General features: G+C 53.4%; 1 pseudogene; it reads right to left on the bottom strand.

Annotated features, from left to right (window-relative positions):
* Nucleotides 1–2,053: 2,053 nt before the first annotated feature.
* The window catches only part of LOC102577349 (ultra-long-chain fatty acid omega-hydroxylase-like), a 19,422-nt pseudogene continuing 9,991 nt past the window's right edge, over nucleotides 2,054–11,484 (bottom strand).

Genomic DNA, 11,484 nt, shown 5'->3' with positions numbered 1-11,484 from the left:
TTAACAGTGTGTATGACATAGGAGGTAACAGCAGCACTCAGTGCTGGTTAGGCCTCAGCAGCAGTACTGTGCTCAGTTCTGAGCTAAAAGTTTAAAGAAGAATGTGGAGGGTCCAGAGACAGGTGACAAAGATGACAGATGGGGTGGAAGCCAAGCTGGAAAGAAGATGATTGAGAGAACTAAGTAGGTTTAGTTTGGAGTAAATGAGCAGTAAGTTTCCAAATACCTGAAAGGCTGCTGTAAGGAGAAGGAACAACTAGTCTTTGCTGCAGAGGGCAGGAAGCAAGGTGATGGGCTTAAAATGGAGCAAAGCAGATCAATGGTGATGCATAGGGGGTGCACCCTCTATCAGCCAGCATTCCCGGGGGAGGGGGACAGGCAAGTGTGTCGGTGGCCACCAAGAGCACTGGCTGGGGGGCAGGGGCTCACCCAAAACTGCCAGCACTCTTCTGGAAGTGCCACTTGTGGGTCAGCCGCAGGGGGGACCCCCGACCCCCCCCCCCTTGTTGATGGCTGACCACGGGGGAGGGGGCAAGTGCTCCCCCCCGGACTCAAGAGGCACCAGTCACCCATGAAGCAGATGGGAGATAGTCTCAGGCAAACACTTCCTAATGGTCAGAACTGCAAGACAGTGGAACAAGCTGTCTAGGGAAGCTGAATAATCTCCCTCACTGGAGGTTTTCAAGCAGAGGCTAGATAATTCTGTCTGGGACAGATTCATAGATGTTAGGGGCTGAGAGGGACTTCACAAGCTCAACAATGTCCAGCCCCCCTGCACTTGGACAGGAAAGACTGCTGGGGTTTTTTGAAGATTTTCAGAGTAGGTGCTTGTACTACCTCTGAGTGAAGTCTGTTCTGGACCCTAGACACTCAAACAGTAAAAGAAGTTTTTCCTTATGCCCAATCTAAAGCAATCTAGCAATTTGACTGTTATTCCTCATCTTCCCCTGGGGTGCCTGGGTGAACAGATACTCCCCCAGGTCCTGATGTGCACCCCATACATACCTACAGGCTGCCATCAAGTCCCCTCCAAGTTTTCTCCTCTCCAGGCTGAACAGTCCCATGTCTTTTAGCTTCCCCTCACATGGCCTGCTCTCCAAACCTCTAATCATGTGCATGGGCCTCCTTTGAACTCTCTCAAGCTTCTCCACATCTTTCCTGAAGTGTGGCACCCAGAAATGGATGTAGTACTTCAGCTGTTGCCTCACTGAAGCCGAGTAAAGCAGAAGGACAACAACATCCCTAGTCTTGCTTGAGATGCATCGGTAGATGCATGCCAGTGTCTTATTTGCTTTGTTGACTATGGAATTGCATTGGTGGTTCACGTTCATTCTATGGTCTAGCACAACCCCCAGGTCTTTCAGTTGTGGTGCTAGCAAATATAGCACCTCCGAGCCTGTAAGTGGTGTTGCGGATTATTTCTCCCCAGATGGAGCACTTTACGTCGCTCGGTGATAAACATCATCAGGTTTTGATTGGCCCACCTTACAAGCCTGTCCAAGTCAGCTGTATCCCCAGCCTATCCTCCAGCATGACTACATTCCCCCATAATTTGGTGTCATCCACAAACTTTGCCAGTACACATTTAACACCTAAATCTAAATCATTAATGAATATCTTGAAAAGCAGTGGTCCAAGTACTGAACTCTGAGGGACACCACTGGTCACCATGAGTCACATGAACTCAGGTCCATCTATTAATACACTCTGGGTCCTGCCTCAGAGCCAGTTTCCCAGCCACCTGATGATTAGGAGTAGTGCATCCCACCTCTGAGCAGGGCTTGGACTAGATACCCTGAGAAGCCCCTTTTGCCCCTGTAAGTCCATGATTTCTGTCTGTTGGGAGGGTCAAAGTGTGGGAACCCCAAGAAGCAGCAGTGCCCTTGCCCTGGGGCAACCCCCCACATGCTAACAATAGGCAGGGTCTGGCCTCGCAGCTGGGCCTGTAGGGGCTCCACCTTCAGCCAGAGCCCATCCTCAGCGCGCAGGATCAGCCCAGGTTTGCGCCGCACAGGCCTGCTCTCATCTAGCTGTATGGTGAAGTGCAGTAGCGTCAGCCCCAGCACTACCTTCATCTCTCCCAGTGCAAAGTTCTGCCCAATGCAGTTCCTGGGGGAGGGAAAAGGAGGGGGAGGAGCTCCTGAGGATCCACCCAGCCAGGACCCTGCAGGGCTGGAGGAGCAGTGCCCTAGGACCAGACCGGAAATCCTGATCCCTTTGGTGGGAGGAAAGGTCACTGGCATTGTCTGTGCTTCCCTTGGCAGGGGAAGCAGGGTGGGCAACACAAGCAGGGTTCAACCTCACCAACTGCAGGGACAAATACACGGAGCCTGGACTGACACAGTCCTTGTGGGACCCCAACCAGTTCCTCCCTGGAAGAAGGGACTGACCCTCAGAAATACTAACTGGCTCCAATGCTGGCCAGACTAAGGCTACCTCCTGGGTACCCCATAATACTTCACTGCAACAAGCAACTCCCTGGCATGCATGGAAGGTGGGGTGGGAGGGTTGATAGGAGGCTAATTCTGCAAGGGGGCACAAAGGCCAATGGGGACTGGTTCCGGGAGTTCTCCAGGTTGAAGCGGTGTGGGTTGTAGACCTAGGAAGCAAGCGCAGTACATGTAGGGGGACACTGGGCGAGTTCCCACAGGGCCACATGATGATAGCAGGAACCTTGGCATAGCCCTCAGGTACTGTACCAGGCCCATCACCCCAGCCCTGCCCCACCATGTTTCAGTCTTGTTGCCTCATGCTGCCTATTGCTAAGAGCACAGCCTTCAGCACCTGCTGAGTGCAGAGAAACAAGAACCCCAGGGAGTCCGCTGGAGTGATCAGCCATACCTCAGGATCTGGCCAGACAGTCGGATTGTGATGGGTCCCATAGATGCTCATCAGACAGATGTTCCCTGTGGAGAGGATACGTTAGAGAAGAGGGAAACTTGGTTAGAGATGAGGGAAGAAGCATTGACCAGAAGCAAGAATTATAAAAAGGACTGCTCAGCACAAGGATGAACAGAACTTGCTAGGGAGAAAAATCAGCCTGGCTTTTTCAAAGGGAGGTCATGCCTATTAGAGTTCTTTAAGGGTGTCAACAAGCATGTGGATCACAGTGATCCAGTCAATACAGAATATCTCGACACCCAAAACGCTTTCAAAGTCACGTACCAAAGGTTCTCCATGAGATAAGGTTGTTACAGCATCAGAAATGGGCTGAAGGATAGAAAACAAAGAGTGGGCACAAATGCTCTGCTTACAGAATGGAAAGTAGTAAATAGTGGGTTCCCCAGAGATCTGTGCTGGAACCGGTGCTGTTTAATATGTTCATAAATGGTCTGGAAAGGAGAATGGAATAGCAAGGTGGCCAAGTTTGAAGATGACAAAATTATTCAAAATTGTAAAAGGCAAACCAGATTGCTAAGAGTTGCAGGAGGATCTTGCAAAACCGGGCAAAAAACAACAAAACGGCAAGTAAAAATCAATGTTGTTAAAATGCATATTGATGCTCATGGAAAAAAAAAAAAAAACAACCCAAAATATGCATACATGATGACAGGTTCTACACGAACTGTTACCACACAGGAAAGAGATCAAGGAGTCACTGGACAGTTTGTCAAAAACCATCAGCTCACAGTTGCAGCAGTCAAAAAAGTTAGGAATTATTAAGAATGGAATTGTAAACAAAAGACAGTGCCACAATGCAGCTTTAATAATCTATGGTGCATCTGCACCTTTAATACCAGGTGACAAGTTCTGTGAATAGGGGAGACCAGTGGATGTGATTCACTTTGATTTCAGCAAGGCTTTCGACAGTCTTCCACAGCATTCTCATGATCTTGGGGAGTGAGGGGGTGGCAGGGCAGAGCCGCAATCTATCTGCATGCCCCTGCAACAGGTGAGGGATCCACTGTCACTGCCCCACAATCCTGGCCCCAGCCTTGGAGCAACTTCCCAACAACCCACGTGCCCTGCCTGCGCAGCTCCCAGCCAGTCTCAATGGAGACCCCAGGAGTGGGGGGTCATGACAGCATGGAGCCAGGGCTAAGGCAGAGTCCCAGTTCTGCATCCCCATGCCGTCACGGCCCTGCCATTCCCCATGGAGACTGGCTTCAGAGCCACATAGGCAGGGGCTACCAGGAAATGAAGTCCAGCCACCAGCTAAATCCACCATTTTGCCCACCCCTGATACAGAAGAACTAGAGAAGGTACAGAGAAGGGTAACCAGGATGATCAGGGTCGTGGAGAGGCTTCCATATGAAGAGAGACTAAATAGGCTAGGACCTTTCAACTTAGAAAAATGATGCTTGAGGGGGAACATGATAGAGGCCTACAAAATATTAAATGGTGCAGAAAAATGAACAGGGATTTATTTTTTACTCTCTCTCAATCCTAAAGCTAGGGGACATAAAGTGAAACAATTAGTTAACAGGTTTAAAATTAACAAAGGGAAGTTCCTTTTTAAGTCAGCATGTAAGCAACTTGTGGAACTCATTGCCACAAGATGATGCGGAGGCTGGTAATTTAACCCAGCTCCAAGGGGAGTTGAACAAATTCCTGGAGAAAAGGTCCATCAGCAGATATTGATAATAGTAGGTAGGAGTGCAGCCTTTGAACTAAAACTTCCTAAATCTCAGAATGTCTGAAGCTGTGATGGGAGAGAAGCAGGGCATGGACATTTCTGCACATGCCTGCTTCACCCTCCCACTCAGCATCATGCTCCATCCTGCATGGGCTGGGACAAGCCCTGGTACCTTTGGGGATGACACATCCGTTAGACAGCTGGATGTCCTCGGTGCAGCGCCGAGACACAGCAATGATGGGAGGGTGCAGGCGCAGACTCTCCTTGATACACATGGTGGTGAAGGGCATTTGCGATAGGTCCTCCCTGAAGCATCAAAGCATCAGTGACAGCAGGGAAACAAGCATCGGGGCAGGAAAAGCTGAGCAGCGGGCAGATTGGGAGTGCTTGGGTGGAGTCATGGGAGCCACAGGCACTGTGGGTATGGGCTGTGTGGTGGTGTGGGTGTCTGAGGTGAAAATGTGGACAGGCCCATCTCAGCAGACAGATGGAGGAGATGCCTTGCAGTGCAAGGAGAGGCACCCACTGATAGTTGCCACAGAAGCTGCCTCACCATTCTAGCTCTTCCAATGCCTTGTCCTTCACCAACTCCTGGATCTCCTCCCGGCATTGCTGCTGGTACTCAGGGAGACACACTAGGTTATACAGCACCCAAGACAGGCCACTGGCTGTGGTGTCATGGCCTGGAGAGAGGGGCACAGGCAAAGTGAGCACCACCCTGGGTTGGGGAAGGGAAGCAGAGGTGATGGATCTGTGGCCATAGCAGCAAAGGCCCCAGCTCAGCCCCTGTCAGTGCTCAGTGCTGCTGCCTTGCTGGTGCCACAGGAGAGATGCAGGCCCCACTCCCTGAGCCCATCTGGCAGGTCCAGGAGCCCCAAGCCCCTGCACAGGAGCCAGCCGGAAGCACCTCCAGTCCCAGCAGCCTAGTCTCACAGCTCCCGAGGGTGTGGAGGAAAGCACTCTCACCCAACCTGAAGAGGAGAAATGGCAGGGCCCCACAGCCATGAATCACAAACCTGGGCCCTGCCTCATGGAGTCATGACATCTACAGGTGTCCCTTCAGTATGGGACAGGGAGATCAGTGGGGGTCCTGCCCAACCCTTGCCCCACAAAGTACCTCACCCCCAAACATGAAGGTGTCAGCCTCTGCCATGATGTCCTCATCTGACAGCTCCTGGCCATCCTGGTCCTGCAACAAAGCACATGGGCTACTTTTTAGTGACTGTGGACCCCTGTCAAATCTGTGACCCATCAGACTCCAGAACCTTTCCCACAACACTGCCACCCAGCCAGGGATCTCCCATTCTGTACTCATGCTTTTAATGATATATGCAGTCCCTTGCACATGCCAAGAGTGAATATTATTCTGTTGTCTCTAGCCCAAACAATCCAAACCCTTCTGAATGCTTCTCCTGTCCTCCAATACATCTGCCATCCTTCCCCATCTTGTTTCCTCTGCAAATTTCCTCAAGAAGCTCTCCATTCAGGCATCCAATTAATTAATAAAGCCTGAACACTACTGGGCCCAGGACAGACTCTTGTGTGACTCCACTCAGAGTCTCCTGCCATTCTGATACAGATCCATTTATAATCACACTTCGCTTGCAGCTATCAAGCCAGTTGCCTGCCTGCCTTGTAGTAATTTAATCCAATGCACACATCTCCCCCCTACTTTGTGAGAAGGTCCTGTGGGACTAACAAAAGAATTTTTGAAGCCCAAGTACAGTGTCCACTGCCTTCCCTTCATCTGCCCAGCAAATTGCTTTGTTTAAGAAGTGAATCAAGGTAGTCTGGTAAGATTAATTCTTAGAAAGGTTCTCAGAGCCCTTCCACCCAGCTCAACAAGGACCAGTCCTGCCCCATGGGCCCAGCCCTGGCATGGTACCTTGGCCAGCAGCAGGACATCAATGAAGTCCATGGTCTTGCCCTGTTTGGCCTGGAGCCAGGCCTCTCTGCCCACATGGCCCAGAGTCAGGCAGCGCTGCTGCACCACATCAGCAGTGAAGCAGTGCACAATGCTGCACACCTGCTGGAAGCGCTGCCCATCAGCCATGAGATAATAGATGCAGTCAAGGTGGTGCAGCAGCTGCTGGTGGCGCCTCACTACCAGGTTGAGGAGCTCCAGGATGTAGTTGCTAGGCTTTCTGGAAGACAACATGGGAGCATATGACTGCTTTGCCAGGGTGGGGGACACACCCCAGCCAAAGCTGGCTACATTCAGTAAATGGGGAGGAGTCCGGAGACCAAGGATGGAATCACCACATTCCCTCACAGCTGCAGCACAGCCATGCAGTCCTTAATGCATTCAAGCTTTGTGGGGTATGGGGACATGGCTGGGCCTCCCAGGGCAGAGAAGTGCTCCTTCCTGGCTGGCACTGTCTGGAGAAGATGGGGCATGGGTGTGGCAAAACTGGCCGCGAGTCATCCTGGAGCAGGAAGATGTCCCTCAATGTCCAGGCCCTACCCCTGTCCCCAGGGCCTCCCTACCCCCTCACTGCTGCAGATGGGGGAACCAACACTGACTCCAGGAAATCCAGGCAGATGGGCCCAACCCACCACTTCCCCAGCTGCTGCTGGAAACATTTCCCCTGCTTATTGTGCTCCTCCAGCAGCCAGCAGAGCCCAGGCCACAGTCACCAGCATAAGTGCATGGGACAGGAGTGCAGGCATACATGGCATGGCAGGGCACAAGCAGATGGAGACAGGGTGTTTTGGGGTGGCCTGAGGGGGGCAGGGGTGTTCCCAGGGCAGTCCAAGGTGAGGTCAGGCTCAGAGGAGGGAGTTCTGGTTCAAGCAGCAGATACACAGCATCCTGGAAGTGAGATGCCCCCCCAGCCCCACTCCTTTCCAGGGCCATCCCAGGGCTACAGGGAAGCTGTAGGCATGGAGCTCACTCACTCCTGGCCGTCACTGTGGTAGCTGAAGATGCATTTCTGCAGGCTGTCCAGGGTCATAAGGCCCATTTGCTCACATATATCCAGAGAGGGGGAGCCTGATAACACCAGCCGCCGCCACTTGGCCTGTGGGATAATGCTGCTCTTGAGTGCAGTGTCCAGCAGCCATGTGCAGGGATGTCCTGCACACCTGGCCCAGGCACTGCAGGTGGGGCATCTTAGAAAGGCTTGTTTAGGTTGGGGCAGGGAAGGCACTGGTGTGGGGACTACGCTATGTGGGCCATAGGAGAGGGTGCAGTGCTAGGTAGAAGGCAAGGGAGAAGCCTATGCTCTTGTTAGGGGGCACAGGTGTGGCAGTGCACATAGGCAGTAGGGCAGGGCACCAGCACAGCAACAGTGGAGCAGGGTCCCAGCGCAGGGGTGAGGCACTCACATGCATGATGTCGGTGCTCTGGTTGAAGATCTTCACGTAGGGCTTCAGAATGTCAAAGTGAAAGGCCAGTGTCAGCATACGCCAGTGCCATCCCCACCTCTGCCCATTGCTCAGCAACAGACCCTCCCCTGCAATGACAGCGCTCAGCTCACAGCCCAGAAAGACTTCTCCCAGACCCTGTGTCCCAGCTCAGAGCAGCCTGCAACCCTGGAAATCCTGCACATAGACTGCATCTGATCCATGGAGCTGCCCCCCCACCCCCAACCATGCCCCAAGGGAGCTCCTGAGCATGCTGGATCCAGGGCAAAGTCCTCACCCTGAGGCACGACCCCAACCCTGAACACTGCCCAGTGCCAGGGATGGCTCTTCTGCCCCACAAGTTCCACTGGGCAACAGCACAGCTTGATACCAAGCACAAGGGACCAGAAGAGCCCAGGGCAGGGCTCACTTACCCAGCCAGGGCTTTAGAAACCCATAAAACAGGGGGTCCTTGGGGGCAACGGCAACTGGGGAGTAGAGCAGAAAGGGCACGACATGAGGTTAATGCTCAGGCACATGCAGCACAGAGGGCAGGACAGACACACATAGCCTGGTGGGACAGGTGCCAGGGTTGGCCCTTGCACAAACAGCCTAGCAGGGACAGGATTAGGGCTCAGGCCCACAAAGAGCACAGCAGGGGATGCCAGGCCATGTGGAAAGGGAGGGCATCAGGGTCTTCGCTCTCACATGTGGCACCAGAGTCCTGGCACCCGCTCAGAGGAAACTGCAAGCCCCTACCTGGGTAGGGCATTCCCCTGGCCTGGATTAGCTCCATCCCACCCCCTGCTTGCCCGTGGGTGTGAGGTGTAAGGGACCCCATGGTCTGACTTCTAGGAGTGTCCAGGCCCAGGCACCAAAAAGGACAGTGGGAGATGCCATGAGCAGCACCAGTTTTGCTATGGGCTATGAGGCAGTCATGTTGTGTGCCATGTCACTGCACTTGGGCCTGGCTGTGGAGGGCCTGACTGCAGGAGGGCTGCCAGGGACCCTGGGGGGGGTGAGCAGGGCACTGTGGGGTGCTAGGTAGGGTTTCTATGGCGGGGGGGCAAGGTGCATCTCACAGTAAGCCTCATGGGTGCCCAGTGCTGACTGGGGAAACAGGGGTTCACTCATCAGGGACCTGCAGTATACTGTGCTGAGCCTGGGGGAACAGGACCAGCTCCACAGGGCACAAGCTGGGTCTCAGCAGCCTGCACACACTGGCAATGCCCACTGATGTCCCAAAGGGTGGGGGTACCTTTGCCACCTGTGACTGATGGGTGGAGTCCTCTCACCCCTCCACCTGTGTCCCTGCTGTGCTGGCTCCTTCACACACTTTGCTGGGATGGCACAGGGGCCTTCTGGGAAAGTGCTGCCTGCCCAGCCCAGGGAGTGGCCCCAGGAGCCCCACATCTTCCAAATGGTTCCTAGCGCACGCTGCCCTTGGTTACCTGATGCCTGCAGCACGGGCTTAATGGCCTCTGGGTGGAAGAGCCTCATAATGGGGCACCAGGGCCCAAGCCACCAGAGGCAGGAGTGGCTGTAGTGCCTGACCAGCTCCTCAAAGCTCTGCATCCCCTCCTCTGTGCTCTGCACCTGCAACAAGGGACCACCCATCAGCCAAGGCCAGCAGGGACCTACCCACATCTGCAGCCAGGAGGGGCTGGCTCAACCACACCCCTGCCACAGCTGTCCTGGGAACAGGCCTCCTAACCTGCAAACAACAGGCAAATACACAGTGTTGGTTTCACCATTAAAAACCAGACTGTCAACTGAATGACTGAATTCCCGGTTGGTATTAACAAGCGCCTCATGACTCTGCTTCCAGCTGACTAACAATTAATTTGCTGCTGTCATCAGTGCATATGTCTTAACACTCAATGCTGAGAAAGAACAGAAAGAACAGTTTTGTGCTGACCTTGATGAAATCCTGACTACCATGCTGAAAGAGGACAAGGTCATCCTCCTTGGAGGCTTCAATGTGAGAGTTGGCCTGGACTTCAACATGCGGAGGGGCACCACTGGAAAGAGGAGTGGGCAACACCAATCCCAGAGGCAACCTTTTACTCAGTAAATGTGTATAGCATGACCTTGTCTTGCCATTACTAACACTGTCTGCAGACAACAAGACAAGAAAACAACATGGCAACACCCCTGCTCGAAACAATGACACCTCCTTGACTACATCATCATAAGAGCATGAGATCTAAAAGGTGTCTATATCACGCATGTCATGAGAGGAGCTGATGACTGCTGGGCCAATCATTTAGTGAGATCAATCATGTCCATCAGGATTGCGTTGAAATACTGAAAGCAACCAAAATCAGTCCAAAGACAGTAAAACATCAAATCCCTTCAGACCCCTAGACACTGCAAAGCCCTCTGTAACAGGAGCCTCCTCAGTGCTGCTTTCCCTGCAGCCTGCCCACCTGCTTCTGGGCTAACCACCTGCCTTCTCGCCCGCCACTCCTTGTTGGTATAATTAATTAATAGATGTTAATTAAGCGGGAGGCTGCCCATTTCCTGCCCCGATGCCAGGGGGCCCCATCTGCAGTTCCATTCCTCCCCTACACCACAGCCCAAACCCCGCTGATGGCATCTAGATGTTCTCATCATCACCGGCCCCCAGAATCCTCCTGACTGAACCCCACCTGGATTCCTCTCCTCAGGCCATCTCATTTGCCTTCATATTAGGCACCATAGCTCCCTAAACCGCTTCCCCTTCGGGTGCGGTCCTCCCGTGACCTTCGGCTGTCGGGGACCCCAGGCCCCCATGACCTTCGGCCAGTCGGGACCCCAGGCCCGCAGCTCCTGGGCGTTCCTCGCAGTGGGCCCCCCAGCACTTTGACCCTTCCAGTCCTGGCCCCAGCATTGACCAGTCAGGGAAAGTTCAGACAGGCATGCATCTATGGCCTTTCTCTCTCTCCGGGGATCCACCTTCCAGGCCCTCCAAACAAAGGGGTAACCCACCCGGTTGTGGGGCTAGGGGTTAAGGTGCCCCAACCCGCCTTTCACTGGGGTGGTCACTGGCCTGGCATTTCCTGGGGGCTCCCACGCCACTGAGAGCCCCACCAGGCCACCCACTCCCAGCAGGGTGCAGTTTTAGGTCATGCCCAGGACCAGGAGCCTCCTTACCATCCCCTACAGCTCCTCCCATACCTCCAGATGATACCAGCAACCCTCCAGCCAGGCAGTGTTGTTGCCTGGCCCCCAGCAGCAGAACTGCCCTGTTTATATGGGCAGCCCCAGATCCAAAATGGCTGCCCTCATCAGGCACCTGGCGGCTGCTGCCTTCTGGCCCTTGAAGTGGCCAGCACCAACAGTGCCCTGCCACACCCTCCAATCACATCTTAGTAAGAAACTCGCCAATTTTAGGATTTAAAATGTTAACACGTGTTGAGGATGATTGGCAAGCTCTAAAAGAGACCATTCCATACAAGAGGCTTGTATGGAATCAATTGGTTTTACCACCTGATACCATCTAGTTTAATGAAAACAACACTGAGATCAAAGCCCTTCTCGATCGGAAGAGAAACGTTTTCTGTGCCCTCTTGCTGCCTTTC

The sequence above is a fragment of the Alligator mississippiensis genome, chromosome 8 (assembly GCF_030867095.1).
Source record: "Alligator mississippiensis isolate rAllMis1 chromosome 8, rAllMis1, whole genome shotgun sequence".
Taxonomy (NCBI): Eukaryota; Metazoa; Chordata; order Crocodylia; family Alligatoridae; genus Alligator; species Alligator mississippiensis.
Note: the sequence above shows the minus strand (reverse complement) of the source record. Positions and strands in the feature narration are given on the sequence as shown.